Source organism: Ptychodera flava, unplaced genomic scaffold (assembly GCF_041260155.1).
Source record: "Ptychodera flava strain L36383 unplaced genomic scaffold, AS_Pfla_20210202 Scaffold_36__1_contigs__length_1797346_pilon, whole genome shotgun sequence".
In the NCBI taxonomy this organism is placed as follows: Eukaryota; Metazoa; Hemichordata; class Enteropneusta; family Ptychoderidae; genus Ptychodera; species Ptychodera flava.
Genome location: NW_027248358.1, coordinates 1,540,488 through 1,559,171, shown reverse-complemented (window position 1 = coordinate 1,559,171; position 18,684 = coordinate 1,540,488). Strand labels below are relative to the sequence as shown.

General features: G+C 38.2%; 2 long non-coding RNA genes across 2 annotated transcripts; both read left to right on the top strand.

The window, feature by feature from the left end:
* The first annotated feature begins 258 nt into the window (after positions 1-258).
* Positions 259-1,857, top strand: LOC139127763 (uncharacterized). The gene is made up of 3 exons (XR_011551114.1): positions 259-338; positions 942-1,150; positions 1,523-1,857. It is a non-coding gene; the product is annotated as an uncharacterized lncRNA (long non-coding RNA).
* Positions 1,858-2,422: 565 nt separating this feature from the next.
* On the top strand, positions 2,423-18,477 carry LOC139127762 (uncharacterized). Its single transcript, XR_011551113.1, has 3 exons — positions 2,423-2,497; positions 2,725-2,815; positions 18,373-18,477. It is a non-coding gene; the product is annotated as an uncharacterized lncRNA (long non-coding RNA).
* The last annotated feature ends 207 nt before the right edge of the window (positions 18,478-18,684 follow it).

Below are 18,684 nucleotides of genomic sequence, written 5' to 3'. Positions count from 1 at the left end.
GTACAATATTTGGAACTCAAGATACATACATATTGGTTATCCAAGTTTAATACATGCATTATACTGCTGATCCAAAAATCTGAAAAACAATGTGCAAATCTGACCAAACTTATGCAGCAGAAATATGATACGTACATTAAATAGAACAAAAGGCAAAGTTGTTTTCTTGCATGTACAAAATGCATTGATGTGTAGAAACATGGGCATTAATTTAGAATGGTGTGGACAATTGTCTTACATTCCACTTTGATTTATTTCGGGGGACAAGACACTATTAGCACGGATGATGGGAGATTATGAGTATCTGGCCAAGAGTTATGGATTGTCTGGACCAAATGGTATGAAATGTATACTTGCATGCTATGATTTATACGTAAGAAAAGTTGAGGCACTGACAGGACAGGCAGTTTATTGTGTACACTTCAGTTTTACCTATGATTTACATGTGTACATCCTTGACCTATCAGTTTGCAATATGTGCGACTGTTAATAATCAGCATGCATTGTGTATGATATGCTGTAGAACACAATTATGATAATTTGTTGTAGTTTTTTGTTGACTTAAGACATTCACAGCTAACATTGATTAGTCAGATAAATTTAAAGGAAGGGGTACACAGTGGGTCAGATCTTGATAAATATTTGCAAGCTATTGACAAATGATTGTTTTCCTCTGTAGAAATTCTTGTGTTTATTTCTCAATTTAATTCTTACACATAGTATTAATATGTATACTGCAATGCAAAATGTAGTAACCATGAATTTCTTTGAAATAAATATTTAAATTGATAAGTTTGCATATTACAGGTACATCCTCTCCAAGAGTTCACACATGCACATCAAATTGACTTCATGAACACCAGTCATGTCTATACCTACTAAGGTTTTAAGTAATTATGTCAGTTTTTGTTCCTTGTCTTCCTCACATTGAAATATTTTAGGGAAATATTTTTGCGTATGCTGTGTGATCAGCAAGGAACAAGCACAGTTGCTGAAGGAGGAACAACTATTGTCATCAATGAAGATGAGAAACCTTGATGATATCAGAAAATGTCACAGTGAATTTCTTTCAACTGGTGGAAACCTAAGGCATGCCATGCAGCACTACAATAGTGTCAGAAAGCCACTTTTCAATGTACCACTGCACAGAGTATGTACTAATCAATTCAATCCACTATGTTGTTTGCTTCATTGACCAACTAAACATATAGCTCTGTTCTGTTTCAATCAGTTCACTTTACCTTTCTCTGAACAGTTCAACAGACCACACTGTGACCTATCTACATGTATGCATGCCACTATGTCCATAATGGTGTGCACAAATAGAAGTTTATTAGTGAAGCTATATGCGAAAACAAGTTGACAATGAAGCCAGCACATATGTCAGCATTTGTGATCAATCTAGTTGTTGTATATTTGTATGTAGTGTTTTCTTCATAAATAGGTAGGTATGAAAGTTACAAGATATTGTCATACATTAAAAGTAAAAGATACATGTGCTAACCCTTATATTTTATCACAGGTTGCAGTCCCAGGGTTGCACATCAGTCCTGGCTTGTTTTAAAAGTTTTTCACCATGATGGAAGCTAGCTGTGCTGTACTGGATATCAAGATCATCACGACTCTGGAGAGAGATGATGACATTGATGAACCCGTGCTGAAGCCTGCTGGATTTGACACATATGTAGCCATGTTGAAACAGTCGAGACATTACAGTGTGAAGCGAAAGAACTCCAAGAAGAAGCTAAGACCTTGGCTGATAGTGTTGAAAAGGCTCTCCTTGCTGATGATGACTGTGACAATGATGATGATGATGACGACAACAGTGAAGATGATGGCAGACCTCCACTAATGACCTTGGGCAAGTTAAAAATAGCCCAGGAGAAAGTGCAGGAACTCAGTGAAGAAGCTGACAGGAAGGTTAGTATTTATTAATAGAAGACCATACTACATTAACAAAAGAAAGATACATGATTTTGTGATAATTTTGAAATCTTGTGAGACGCAATTAATTTCAGTGGCAGTGAGTTGCTAGCCAAGTCAAACTTTTTATCAAACTGGAATAGTTGCCATGTTAAATAAACATGTAATGTTTGTTTAGCCTGTATCATGTGAGAACACCCACAGATAACCTGTCTAGCAACCTGAGATCTCAGAGGGTCTCCTTCATCTTTGAAAATGGCATATTGATACCAGAAGTAAGATCATTTTTGTGATGATAAGCAATAACATTGTCAATCTCAAGTGCACAGTCATGTCTATGCTGCATTTTCAGAATTTTGGCTTGTGCACATTTGTAGTGCAGTCATTTCCAGGCAACACGGTGTTTATCTTTGTTTTCTTAGATATCTGAAGCTACAGACGTAAAAGCGAAACTGCCAAAACAATGTGGTTTTGTAGTCTGCGGTATTGACCAAGCTCTGCAGTCATTGGTGTTGGACGTCATTCTTACCACGGGCAGGCATTCATCGGAAATCATGTGAACAAGTGCTGTAAAGTATGTGTTTTACAACTGTAAACTGTTTTGTTGCTAAGTCATTAAAAGGTTCAGTATTCTGCTTGTCATGATTTTCAAGCTTTCAGTGTCAGATTTATTGTGTGTTATATATATACTACAGAAGATGTATTTCGTCTACATTATTTTGACCTACTTTCAGTGAAACAACTCTGTTTGCTTCTTTGAAAGAAAGTTATCATATCCTTTTTTTATTTTTTGTGTTTCAGGAAGAAAACATTCAAACGTTGTGCAAGAGCGTCATCAGGACCACAGCAAGAATATGCCCATAGCTGAATGAACAGGCTGCACACATTTGTGGTCTGTATAAGCCAATATTTTCAAAATTTGCAGCCTGCCATAATCTTTAGAGTACAAACAATAGAATGTCAGATGAATATATTAGCATTCTCAGTTCAAACATATCACATTTAATGGCATATTACAGAGAACACTTTCCTAATGAAGGTGTACCCCCAAAATGCATATGTTAGAAGATCATGTCATCCCTCAGATTGAAAACACAGGGTTTGGCTTTGGTTTCCTCACAGAACGGTGTAGAGAGTATCCATCATGAGATTAGGAAGGGAATGGACCGGTATAGTAAAGTACCTGGCCATAATGGTTTAAAGAAATTAGAACTTATGGTAAGGGAGCATCATGTGATGACCAATTCAAGTCATGTGAAAGTGCCAAAAACACAAAGGGGTTCATACAGAACCAAATAAGCAACGTGAAATAATGATGGCCATAGTGATAAAAGTAAAGATAAATCATGATAAATAAAACATGTAAAGAACAAATTAATTAAGTCAATAACAAACCATATATAAATAAAAACATTGAAATCTGGTTCTTTTTATGAATCATATTTTTACTAAATTGATGCTTGTAGTTTTAGTCCCCAAGATACCGTCCGGGGGGACTTATAGGTTTGGTCATGTCCGAGCGTGTGTCAGTGTGTGCGTTTGTCCGTCCATGCATCCGTCTGTTCACGCAGATATCTCAGAGATACATGAGCCATTTCATTCAAACTTGGTACAAGGATTACTTGATATGTCATACATATGCACGTCTGTGAAGACCTCTAAGTGGTCCCTGACTTCAAAGTGGTCCCCGTAGTTGTAATTGAACTGAAATTTTACGCAGTCCAGGGATTTTTCCATTCCTATTTTGCATAAAGTTATTAAACTTTGTAACATTGCCAATACTAATCTGTTATTTTGGTCCTTTTTGATATATGCGCTCACTTTTATTACTTTTTCAAAATTCCGATGCATTTTACAATGCGAACTGCGCGTCCAATTTTTTCACCTGGTTAGGGTGTCTCATATTAGCATCATGGGAGATTGCGCTGCACATGCACCAGCACGGACGAGACCAGCGACCGCGACCCACTGATACTGTACGGATATGTGGATGTTTGTGGAGGGACCGTGGGATGTCCATATGGCCTAGCAGTTTACTGAGTGAGTACCAGCTCAAACAGTCATTAATTTCAATCTTGTTGCTCGACATTATATTTCATACTCGCATACAGGCGTTCTGTTTACTGGGTAGCTCTGCATGGCAGGGCTGTGTGTTACCGGCGTTATACTATGGTGTCCAATCCATGCCAAAATTACTACTTTGATTTACAACACAACATGCCATTCCGAATTCTATTTTACAATTCAACATGCTATTTCACAACTCAACATGCTATTTGACAACACATCATGCACTTCCAAATCCTATTTTACAACTCAACATGCTCTTCCCAATTTCATTTGACAACACATCATGCACTTCCAAATCCTATTTTACAACTCAACATGCTCTTCCCAATTTCATTTGACAATTCAACATGCTATTTCACAACTCAACATGCTATTTGACAACACATCATGGACTTCCAAATCCTATTTTACAACTCAACATGCTCTTCCCAATTTCATTTGACAACACATCATGGACTTCCAAATCCTATTTTACAACTCAACATGCTCTTCCCAATTTCATTTGACAATTCAACATGCTATTTCGCAACTCAACATGCTATTGACAACACATCATGGACTTCCAAATCCTATTTTACAACTCAACATGCTCTTCCCAATTTCATTTGACAACACATCATGCACTTCCAAATCCTATTTTACAACTCAACATCCCATTCTAAAGCTAGCTCTGGGGAGCAGGGCAGTGTTACTGGCTATCGAACAAGATTCAAAATGGCGGACGCGAAATGGTCCCCTCGCACAGAGAGAGAAATGCGAACTTTGCACAAGTCTAAAAACGCATGTTAGCATATTGTGTATCTAAACAAAATGAGCGTGCTCGAAAACTAGGATCGATCACGATTATAAATTAAAAATTGGCTGTTTTTGGAAAAGAAACTGCGCGCTGCAATCAGCAGTTTTGTCTATTGTGCACCGTGCGTGGGAGGCTTATCGTGAAAGACCGAGATTTACTATATGGCGCATCTGATACGGATATGGTCTCATCGCATAGAGAGATGACAGTGGGCTTTGTGTAAGTTCAAAAGCACAGCTTCGCTCATCGTGCATCTAGACAAGTTGAGCGTGCTCAAAATAGGAGATCGATCACGATTTTGGGTGAAAAAAACCGAGTTTTCGGTGGAGAAACTGCGCGTTGCAACCAGTGGTTGGTTTTGCCTATGGCGGTCAGCAGGGCTGTGGTGGGAGGCCTTTAGCCGGCAAGGGGTGGACCATTGGGGAGTGGAAAATTTTTGAAAAAAAATTCCCCACAAATTTCAATAAAAATAATCAGCCAAAGAAACTTGAGAAAAACAGATGACGCACTTAGGTAAAAGGAAAAAAATCCGTCAAAAGTTACTTTCTGAAACATTTTTATTTTAGTCTGCATCAGATAGGCCTATACTATGATTCTTTGGCCAAGAGGGGGGGGGGGAGAGATCTGAAGGGTATAATCGTGGCCAGTAAATGAAGTAACTTTTTTATTTTATAACTTTTTGTTCTGTTTTTCATATTTTTTCTTTCACTGAAGTTTGGCATCGTAAAGTAATTCGAGATATAAGATAATGTAAAAATCATATCTGTGATATCGATTGTTAACAACTGTATTGTGGGTCTTTACACTATGATTAATTAACAAGAATTCAACAATTCAGGCAGCTTGCATCGGTACATAAAATGGGAAATATTCACCAACCATATGACAAACAATCACTTTCTTTGTATTTCACTATTCAACGAAACTGATTTCCATTGTAATGTTCTAAACTTTATTTTACAATTAAACATTACAAATCCGTATTTTTCTTTTCAAAATTTCATTTGTACACTTGTCTTGATGGTTGAATACCGTGCGTGTGAAATGCAATAGTGCAGAAGAATACGGATAGCGACATTACAGCGACCTCTATTGGTTGTTATCCACACAGTCTTTCTCGCGAAGTCCGTTCCAAAAGAGCTTTGACCCTTGTCTTGTCTGCCCCATATTCGTATTTTACATCTCCGCTTGCTGAGGTTAGTTGTCAGTTGTCATGGCTGTAATGTCGCTATCCGTATTCTTCTGCACTATTGCATTTCACACGCACGGTATTCAACCGTCAAGACAAGTGTACAAATGAAATTTTGAAAAGAAAATACGGATTTGTAATGTTTAATTGTAAATAAAGTTTAGAACATGTTGAGTTGTAAAATAGGATTTGGAAGTCCATGATGTGTTGTCAAATGAAATTGGGAAGAGCATGTTGAGTTGTAAAATAGGATTTGGAAGTGCATGATGTGTTGTCAAATAGCATGTTGAGTTGTGAAATAGCATGTTGAATTGTCAAATGAAATTGGGAAGAGCATGTTGAGTTGTAAATAGGATTTGGAAGTCCATGATGTGTTGTCAAATGAAATTGGGAAGAGCATGTTGAGTTGTAAAATAGGATTTGGAAGTGCATGATGTGTTGTCAAATAGCATGTTGAGTTGTGAAATAGCATGTTGAATTGTCAAATGAAATTGGGAAGAGCATGTTGAGTTGTAAAATAGGATTTGGAAGTCCATGATGTGTTGTCAAATAGCATGTTGAGTTGTGAAATAGCATGTTGAATTGTCAAATGAAATTGGGAAGAGCATGTTGAGTTGTAAAATAGGATTTGGAAGTGCATGATGTGTTGTCAAATAGCATGTTGAGTTGTGAAATAGCATGTTGAATTGTCAAATGAAATTGGGAAGAGCATGTTGAGTTGTAAAATAGGATTTGGAAGTGCATGATGTGTTGTCAAATGAAATTGGGAAGAGCATGTTGAGTTGTAAAATAGGATTTGGAAGTCCATGATGTGTTGTCAAATAGCATGTTGAGTTGTGAAATAGCATGTTGTGTTGTAAAATCAAAGTAGTAATTTTGGCATGGATTGGACACCATAGTTAAACGGCCTCCCACCACATGTGTTGGGAGGTCGTATAACGCCGAGCCGCTAACACACAGCCCTGCCCTATGGCCATGCAGAGCTATTTACTTGGTAGTTTGTTTTATGCTACGTTCCGACCATGGTTCCGACGTTCTGTTCCGTAGACTTTTACGGAACAGAACATCGGAACGTAGCATAAACTACACTTATACAAACTATCCAGTAAACAGAACGCCTGTGTGCGAGTGCTGATTGTCTTCGTCCAAAATCAAATTACGCTGTGAACTTACACAGAAACATCGCACAATGAATGATGGCCCTGCGTACGATGCTGTGTGTTTCCGGCGTTATATAACGCAGAGCTAGAACTGCTGAGAAGTAGTAGAGGTGTGCGGCCGCAGGTATAAATACCAGGGCCCATTTTAGACCTAAAATCTCGTTGTTTTAGGACCCCATTTTAGACCTTTATGACCTTTGACCCAGGTCAACAGTCATAGCGTCAACATTTTTAAAACGGAAAAAGCAAGTATTTGCCCCGACAAAGCCTACCACTGTAAGCTTATACTGCGTTTAGAGCTATTTTGTTGCTGGCCAAACCATGATTCCGAAAAATCATGAGGAAATACTAACAAATTTTGTGAAAGAAAATGCCTTTCACTCTCACCAAATTTTGGTCCAGCTTCTGCAAATTATCAGTTATCTGCAGTTACAGTCTGAGTGGTGTTTTTTTTAAATTACAATGCACAACAAACCTCGCTGTTTGTCTGTAAAGCAATACTACTTCATATGGCCATGGTCGACCTGAATAATACTAGGAGCAGTAGAGCCACTTTGTTTGGGTATTTTCTATTGGGCAAAAATCTGCCATATGTAGAGTTCTGACAAATCAGTGACAATGTTTTAAAACAAAGTCTATATTTACTTTAAGCCAGGGGGTCTCTGTAATGGTTCCCCTGCCACAGAAAAGATATCCATGCTTTATTGAGTGCAGCTCAGAACCCTCCTAGCGAGATGGGAACAGACTGTTGAAATTTGTTCTTGTGTGGCACTCAAACTTCAACCCCATTTTAGACCATGGTTTACAATGGAATTGACACCTCCCCCCCCCCATTTTGGACCAAGTTGCTGAAATACCCACCCCATTGGGCGGCGCATATACATATTGGCAAGTAATAGAAGTGACCCCCCTGACTGCTCTTTGCCAACTTAGATTTTTTTTACCTGTCCATCTAATCTTGGGGAAAGGGCTTATGTGTCTTAAAGCCATCGCTTGCGATCCCTGGGTCCGGGAGTGGCAATGAATAATGAAGGCAAACCCATGTTGACTTCGTGTTTAATCCATTATCGGCTTAGATAAGAACCCACTTCTACGGAAATCCTAATCCAGACAGTTTTGTTTGAATACAAATACTATAAGCTAACATAACAGACGATGTTACCGGTAGTTAGTTTTTGCTGTCATATTCCTTACGCTCGGTATTCATGTACGATACCGAGTGAACCAAGAAAAACCGAGTAGGCCTACATAGCTCTGCGTACGATGCTGAGTGTTCCCGGCGTTATACGGCCTCCCACCACAGTCCTACTGACTGCATGCCACAGGCAAACCCAGTCACCGCGGTCCCAATTTGGAGCGCGCATGAAACACTACTTTCGGTCGAAATCAACTCAATTCCGATCTATGCCTACCTGACTCACTCAACCGCTCACAGACTGGAAAAAAAATTTGCTCTCGTGATGTCCCAAACGCTTAGTTTGCCGGCGATGCACGGCCATGGGCCCACTGTAGCCGGCCATAACTACTGTGTGGAAGGGAATACAGTACATTTAGTTCCCGTCACTCGTCCTGTCAAGATCGATCTCACCGCGGTGCGTGAATATGCTATTGAATGCGATCACAAAGGGAGGTGGAAATCGTTCAGCAGGATGTGCTGTCATTCAATATTCATTGAAAAAGCCACGTTACTTAGGTAAAAAGGATTAATATACGGAATAAATGTGAGGTACTGCTTCGTGTTTCACAGATCCACATGGTCGATATTGTTGACTTCAATGAACGCATACTTCCGGGCTGAGGCTATAGCTCTGCGTTACAGGGCTGAGTGTTACCGGCGTTATACAGCCTCCGGCCGTATAGCACCGGTGATACAATTTGATCAAGGCAGTAATATTCAAGGATAGTTGCAGTTGGCTTCTGTAAAGTTTCTGAGTAAAGTTTGCTTGGCACGGATTCTACTACTATGAGTGCTCAAATGTTAGAGACGGCTGTGTTGGCGATTTGGACTAAATATTAGAGGACAGGTGTGTGCTTTGCGTACTGTGGCAGGTGGTCAGATAGTCAAGTGTCGTCACAGCAGCTACCGGAATGGCTACCAAACAGCCCCACAAATAACCTCACTTGGAGGCTGGGGAGGAAGGTTGATCGTAAAATTTATAAAAATTGAATGTCTCGTCAACGAGATACATAGACTTTTTGTATTTGGTAGAAAATCCCTAAGTCCAACAGTTTTGCCAAAAAATGCATATGAAACAATTTATGATGTTTTTAAAAGCTCAATACGTTTCATAGAACTTGGCGCTCAGTTGTCTGAGTCGAACAAAAAGGGAAGCTATCGTTGTTTATCTATATCAAAGAAGGAAGAAAGACACGCGTAGACCATATCTTACCAAACAGTGACTATGCGAAGCAGTAGAGATAAACGATAAGGATAGATGATACAAGTGACAACAGTTTATTTACACAATGAATAGACCGCATCATCAGTACACACACCTTGCATGTTCAGTATCGTTAGTCGACATCACCGAGATAATGCCACAGGCAGCTTCGGCGACAAGGTAGACTTGGTTCAAGTCGGTGAATTTAAAAAAATGAAATCATGTTAAAAGTTTCTGTCTCTTGTCTTTCATATAGAATTTTGCAGCCCAGGCCAGGTGTTCCTAGCAATTGAATGCGTTACCTTTGTGTCTGTTCAGTAGTGGGTTAGTTTCTGCCGTGGTTCCGGAAGAAACTCCCCTGTATCACGTACATCCGACTCATCGCGTACACCACACTAACATTCAAAAATCACAGACTTGAACCAAGTCTGGGGACAAGTTTTTTTTTTTACGAGAGTAAAACGTCTCTTTGATACGTTATTGGTTTTCATGTGGCACTATTATTTCCCGATTTTTTGCTGTCGTTAGGTAATTGTCAAAACAGAGCATAGTGAGTATCGTTTTCCAAAGCAATTCACACCTATCGTGGGAATCAATCGAGAAGACGTTCAGAATGTGACAACATATGGAAATAGACAATACGTTCATACAAGCATACGGGTAGTAAACACCTGTGTGCTAAAATTCCATGATTAGGATGATTGGCGACAGGACTCCACGTAGAACAGATTTATTTTCACCTTGACTACCGTGGAGTGACATGGGTCTTTTGCAATAATTGGAACGCTTACGCGATCGATGGTCCGAAACCTTTCCAAGACTGATGCTAACACTGTAATATTGTCCCACAAACCGTAAAAGCAACAACAATATGTCGAAATTCTTCGTTACTGCTCCTTCATATCGTAAGGAGGAAACAAATTCTTCCATGGCATAGAATATGTACATGAAATTAATTACGGTACCCAATAAGTAACCCAGAAAGCGAGGCCACGTTTTTTTTTCAGTATTCATATTTTTGGGACAATAGTTGTAAGCGGAACAAGTTATACAATTGTCAACTGAACATAAGACGAAAGGTGACGTTGACGTAAAACGACTCGAAACTAAAACGCTGAGGATCAACACGAGAGACAAAATAACGATACAAAACGGGGGTGGGGTGGGGTGGGGTGGTCACAAGTGTAAATCATAAGTCATTTTTACCATTCCGTAATTGGTATGTATGATAGGTGCATTCAGCGATTGCATAGTAGATGAAATAAATATAGATTTAATAAATATGAAAGACACATTGAAATTGATAAAGTGTTTAGTATTATCAGATATCAAAAACAACTTTTGTCAATTGTTTCAAATATATATCGTACCGAATACAATTGCCATTAATAATTACGTTTTTCTGTATGTTGATAATGTTAGGATTTTGTCAACAGTTTGGGGTAAATGTAAATGATATTTTTTAGGGTCACGTGGTTTCCTCACAAAAACCTTCGCCCAGCTTATTGGTCGATAACCAAAGGTAAGCGTCATCGACACTTATCTATTTGCATATTTAGTGACGCATCAAATGATCTCGTGAGAGTAATTTTCACATCATTACAGTTCGCGAACAGACATGAGTAGGCAATTCTCTCTCTCTCTCTGAATCACGAGCAAGAGGCTGTCATACGTGGCATTATAACCCATTTTGGATGGGAGATCGATCTGGAAGAAACGCATGGACGTCGAAGAGAAGCGGGGGTAGATTCTATGCCGCAGGAAAACCGCCGAATGTCCACCGATATCCATATACAGAGAGATCAGAATGCAGAAGAATGTCGGCACTGCTTTTGTCAGCCCTGTGTAGCAACAGTACGGCAGAAGTGGTTGGGAACTGGACAGCAGGCTTGTGACCTGAACGCTGGCATCAGAAGAAATTTGTACAGAAAATACTGGACTCTTCTGTGCAGGAGAGGTACCTGGATAGATGCCAGGTACATTGATCGCAAGGCACGTCTGATGCGGGCCGAAGGGGCTGTTGTCACAAAGAGGGAAATAATGCCCGATTGTGTTTTGCAGCTCATACGGTCCCTGTACCCAAATCCTCCGAATCGCTCGTACATGGGTCACCGTTGGCAGTAAGTCGTGTCTTTCACACAAACCAAACGGCCCTTTTGAGGGCCACCACATCTTCCAAAAAGAGAACTACCGTAAATACTACACTGGCTTTTGCCGTACACACATACCTAAAATATGCGCATTGTCACAAGCAAAGTGTTATAAAATATTGAATGAAAACCTTCTTAGCTAAACTGCGGCAGTATGTCTTCGGCCGATTTCGGGGTTTTATTGATTGACTGCTATTCATTTGGGGATTTTTTTTCATTGTGTATTTCGTAAGTGATCCGGTGTACACAGCAAATGTTTGATCGTTAGCACGTTCTGCGCGTCACTTCGTGATTGACAGCAGTTTGAAATGGTCAACGGCTATGTTGTCGACGCCACTGACCGTGTACAGAAAGAGATTTTTCATGAATAAGCCGCTTGAAACTGTAAAACAGACAGTATTTGGCTCACAACCTTATGTCTAAAGTATTCACAAAAGGTGCTATGGTGGCACAGCGCTATATTTATCTCCGTGGATAAGATTTTTGCAGGTTTTCTGGAGCAGTTGCTCGCGTTGCTTCCATGTGTCAGTCATTCGAAACAATGAACCCACTGAAGTTAAGCTGCCTTTTATACCCAAGTAATGGCTTTAAACACAGTTTGTCAGGAATTTATGATGATACTTGAAAGAATAGAAATATACTCCAACACCCGACCCTGGCCCACTAAGCCCCAAGGCTGTATCATTCACGCACAGGAAAGCAAATTTAGCACTTGGAGGCAGCCATATTGTCTAGTTTCCATGTGTTGAGTTGTACTCTACATGCCTTGACATTGTTTTCATTGTAACTTAGGTTATTTCACATCATTGGTACAACGTACATTTCAGTGACTTTGAATGACAAAGTTCTTTTACGTCAAGGACTGTGTCATCAGTCTTAACTGATGTCTAGCTGTAAATTCAAGCTGACAATCTAAACTGAATACAATATGATTGTGCTCATGGAATTTCAGTCGGATTTGAACTCACAACGTATAGCACCAGTCACCTAGCGCAGAAGCCATAGATAAAACCGCTGAGCCAAATCCCCAATCTCAGCCTCATGTGTGTTCAGCACACAATTTGAGTCTTTACGGTTACACCTATAGTGTACTCATTTATGTATTTTGTTATGTCTCCATTTCAATACTTACCGTAGTCATAATTTTACATATGTGCTTATAATGAACAGACCTGCTTTGAGTCGGTTTTTAGCTCATATTTGGTGTGTATATAAATACCAAAAAGAGATTATATTTGTGTTTCTTTCTTAATTTGCATACATTTTATCTTCTGATAATGATGACTGGATTGATTTGCTTACTGGTAATAAATTTTCAATTTTAATCTCTCCAGATAACAGAGTTCTTGGAAATGATGTGGAAAGATCAGAGTTATCACTGCTTGCTGATTTGGACCATGCCTACACGTTTTAACAGGCTGAATTTACATCCACAAGTCATTATCCTATGATATTTTGAGTGATATTGATGTTAATTATGCAGAGACGTTGTGGGTCAGAATTCAAACTCAAAAGAAAACTATTGTTGTCGGGGTTATTTATAGACCGCCAAATACTGACACTGGTGCTTTTATCAGTAGCTTAGAACATGTCGTTTGTGACCTCGAACGTAATCACTGTAAATGTATTCTACTTGGTGACTTTAATGTTGATGTTAGCAATGACTTGAATAGTATTGCTTGTAACTTGATAGATACAATGGCTTGTTACAATTTTATTCAGGTAATTAACACCTCAACTCGTTTAACAGCCACCTCCCAAACTATTCTTGATCATCTATACACAAATATGGTTGATACAAATATTAATTGTGGTACAATTACTGCTGATATTTCAGACCACCTTCCAATTTTTGCTTTTTTCAATGATGTCAAGACGTATGGTTGTACTCCATCAACTGTTTTTACTAGAGATATGTCAAAGTTTGATGGCCAGGCTTTCAGAAATGACCTCAGAGCAGAAAATTGGGATCAAGTTCTCAATTGTGATGATGTAAATACTGCTTTTGATATTTTTACTCATAAATTTCAAGACATCTGTTCAATTCATGCTCCTTTGAGGAGGAAAAATGTCAGTAAAAAAAGGAAAAAAGATAAGCCATGGTTGACTCCTGGCATACGAAAGTCTGTGCGGACAAAGCACAAACTCTACAAAAAAGTTGTAGCTAGGAATTTCGACGCACAGCTCTACAACCGGTACAAGAGTTTTAGAAATATTCTTACGAAAATACTGAGGAAAGTAAAAAGTCATTATTATGGGAACCTTCTACTTGAGTAATAGGGGTAACACAAAAAGGACTTGGGATGTTATCAACGATTTGACTGGCAGGTGTAAGCAGAAAGAAGCAATTGTGCCAGGTCAAGTGAAAACCAACATAAATGGCCAGGATGTTATCCATACACAGCCTCACGAAGATTTTAACGATTTCTTCGTCCACGTTGGTGAAAATTTGGCAAACAAAATTCCAGCAACACTTACTGATTCTTTTCATAAGTTTTTAGGTGACAGAGTATCACATTGTTTTTTGTATCTCCTGTTACACCAAGTGATGTTGAAAATGTTATCTCACATATTAATGTTCGTAAAGCTGCAGGATGGGACAATATTTCTACAACTTTAATGCACGAGGGCAAGGCTGAAATTTCAGTCCCACTTGCACATTTAATTAATTTGTCTTTTTCAACAGTGTCAGTCTTCCAGTTAGTTCAATTTCAGACTGTATGCAGACGACTCGAATCTGTTTCGTACAATTCAGTCAAACCAAGGAAATGTTTCCCTCCGTCAAGCGAATATAGAGTTTGAAAATGTGACTGAATGGTGTTATGTTAACAAGCTGACGATCAATATTGACAAAACAATTTACATGGTGATCAGCAGTAGACACAATCGCAAAATGTATTAGTAGGACTATAGCACACTTCCTTGGATTTTTGTCAACTTTTAGTATTGAATAAAGAAAATCAGTTTGACTCCAAAAGTGTCCTTTTGACTTCAAAGTGGTCCCCGAAAACTTGGGATGATTTTACGGTCTCTCTGCTGTATTCCACATCGTTTAATTTAAAGACAGAATGTGTTGACTTGAAAAATGTAACATGCGACCTGTGAGGTATCAGGTATTAATAAAACTATAGTACACTTTCCTTTTTTGTCCAACTTTTAATATTGCATAAGGAAAATCAGTTTGGCTCCAAAAGTGTCCTTTTGACTTCAAAGTGGTCCCCGGGAAATTCGAATGATTGTACACTCTGTCTGCTTTATTCAACTTCTTTTGCGTAATTGAAGCAATGTTCTAACTTGAAAAATGGAACATGCGACCTGTAAAGTATCAGGTATTAGTAGGACTATAGCACACTTCCTTGGATATTTGTCAACTTTTAGTATTGAATAAAGAAAATCAGTTTGACTCCAAAAGTGTCCTTTTGACTTCAAAGTGGTCCCCGGGAAAATCGAATGATTGTACACTCTGTCTGCTTTATTCAACTTCTTTTGCGTAATTGAAGCAATGTTCTAACTTGAAAAATGGAACATGCGACCTGTGAGGTATCAGGTATTAGTAGGACTATAGTACACTTCCTTGGATTTTTGTCAACTTTTAGTATTGAATAAAGAAAATCAGTTTGACTCCAAAAGTGTCCTTTTGACTTCAAAGTGGTCCCCGAAAACTTGGGATGATTTTACGGTCTCTCTGCTGTATTCAACATCGTTTATGTTAAAGACAGAATGTGTTGACTTGAAAAATGTAACATGCGACCTGTGAGGTATCAGGTATTAATAAAACTATAGTACACTTCTTTGATTTTGTCCAACTTTGGTATTGAATAAAGAAAATCAGTTTGACTCCAAAAGTGTCCTTTTGACCTCAAGGTGGTCCCCAAAGACTTGTGATGATTTTACGCTCTCTGTGCTGTATTCAATCGTTTATGTTAAAGAAAGAATGTTTTGATTTTAGAATTGAATATGCGACCTGTTAAGTATCAGGTATAAATAAGACAAGAGTACACTTCCGTTTTTTCAAACTTTTAGTAAAGAATAAAGAAATCAGTTTGACTTCAAAAGCGTCCTCTTGACTTCAAAGGTGTCCCATGAAAATTCGTAGCATAATGCTGAGGCCTATAGATTGCATTCGTGTCAAGGGATATCGCTTCAGAACCGCTGTTAATCTGTCCATAGACCTTTTCTGTAGTTTACTACGACACCAATCGGTTTTTTTATTTACCTCGCAAAATAATGAAATAGCTTAGTCTTTGAATAAATGAACATGTACCTACTTTATCTCTGACTATCTATGACTCATCTCCTACTTCCGTTAATTATGTTGAATGTGGCAACATCTATAATTTCAGCTTTTTTTAAGAGCCGTCGACTGTTTCTGCTCGGTTCTGAACTTTTGACAGACCCAAAGTATTCAATTACGCGAGAGGGCAAACGTTGCAGAATTCGTGGACGTCGGCTCACGGGAAAACGGTTGAAAATACATGTTTATATTATTGAGGTAGCTAGCAGAAGTAGACAATGGGTCGTGAACTGACCAGTGTTATAGTACCGGTCGAAGTAAACTACCAAAAATGTTTATGGGCTGGCTTGTGGCGATGAATTTTTGACCCGCAAGTGCGATTGATACGCCACAGCAATGCTGCAAATTGTATTTCATATCCGTTTATGTATTTACGAGCAGCGATTAGAATGACTTCCAAATATCGATATGACTTCAGATGAGTCATTTTATAGGTAAGTCATGATTGATATAGACACTAGCCCTCCCCATTGTTAATTCTGTGCTCAGCCCTTATTTTGTACATTTTTCCCAACTCTAGGTATTAAATACTAAAATAGCAGCTGATATTACATCGCAAACGTCCGTGTGACAACAAAAGCGTCCATTATGCGGTAGGTGTCGTCAGACTTGAGTTTAACCCCCTATCTTACCGGACATTTAGGATGGGGACCACTTTGAAGTCAGGGACCACTTTGAGGTCTTCACACACGTCCAATATATATACATATGCATGATCCATGTGGCCGCCTGCGGCCATTTTATTACAATTTTTTATGTACAGAGCCATAACTCCGACATGTTTCAACCGATTTTATTGAAAGTTAGTACAAGGACATTGACCTTCATCATACATATGCACATCAATTTGTTTCACAACATTATCCAATATGGCTGCCATGCGGCAATCTTATTACAATTTTGTCATGTACGGAGCCATAACTCAGGCATATCTCAACCGATTTTATTCAAAGTTGGTACAAGGACATTGACCTATGTCATACATATGCATGTCAATTTGTTTCATGATATGATCCAATATGGCCGCATGGCAGCCATTTTGTTATAATTTTTTCATGTCCTTAGCCATAACCCAGGCCCATCTAAATGGATTTCATTCAAACTTTGTACACGGACATTCACCTATGTCATACATATGAACATGATAGGCTACCATGCCACCATTTTGTTACAATTTTTTCATGTACGGAGCAATTACTCAATCATATCTCAACCGATTTTATTCAAAGTTGTTACAAGGACATTGACTCATGTTATACATATGTATGTCGATTGTTTCACGATATGATCCAATATGACCACATGGCGGCCATTTTGTTATGTTTTTTTTTCATGTCGAAAGCCATAACTCTGGCAAGTCTCAACCGATTTTATTCAAAGTTGGTACATATACATTGACTTATGTCATACATATGCATATAGATTTTTTAGACAGTAAGATTAAATATGGCTGCATGGCTGCCATTTTGTTACGATCTTTTCATGTACAGAGCCATAACTCAGACATCTTTCCACCAGTATCATTCAAAGTTGGTATAAGGACATTGACCTATGTCATACATATGCACATTGATTTGTTGAACGGCATGTAGCAGTATCATGTCAATTACCTAAGTTTCATAATAAGACTGATATGTCGAGAAATACTGCATCAGATTTCATGAAACTTGGTACACATGTTAAGCTTACATTGCTTTAACAATGAAAAAGACATTTGTCAGTGTCATTTTAATTAATTTGTAATTGCTTATTTAATGAACTTTCCTAATTAGAGTTATATATCCACAAATACTGCGTCAAAATTGATGAAACTCGGTACAGATGTTGATCTCATAGTTGTAAATACTGCATCAAACTTTATGAAATATGGTACGGGTGATAATCTATTAGTGTTAGGATAGTATGCAAAAATGTTCGGCAACATCCTGTTGATTCATTACTAATTGACTCATTAATGACATTTGTAATTAGGATGGCGGCCTACATTGGTTTTATGTTTTCACCACCATGGAACTCATTCTTGGCCATTTAGCGCCATCTGTATCACAGTATTTTATCATAGACCTAATTAATGAAGAGGACTCTATCCTCTCTGGGGACTTTTAATTAAAGTACCAACAAACAAGTGGGAACTGTGCCATCAACGACTTGTTCAATTTAAAAACTGATGCTTTAAAAGTCATCTTTATGGTAAGTCCAGTATATGTAATGTAACTTACCATTTTAGGATGTTTTCACATGTTCAAATGAAACTTCCTTCAGTTTTATCTTACATGAAATATCATTGGAAAAGTTAAATTTTTAGCATGAAAATAAGAATGAAATACTTCTAAATGCTTTCATTATGATTTAGTATATATACTAACAAGTACAGATGTAAATAACCTTGTTTTGCTTATCTATTTACAGAATACAACGACCCTGGAAGTTGCAGGTGTCCATTTGATTTCAAGTATTTCTCATTTTTTAATTTTGTCTGTATTTTCATATTGTATTTAAAATAAAGGTATTTGATCATTTCAATTTGTATTTTTTCAGTTTCTGTGTACCTTTCCTTTTTGTTTTCTACATTTTTTGTTTAGCTCTTTATTTGTCCCTTTTTTAAAATGCAACTTTGTGGGATAAGTTACTTTTGATATTCAGAGAGTTTGTAAAAGATGTTTGCCCGAAACTTTGTTACCGGTACATGTAATTTATTGAGTCTTGTCACTTCAAGAAATT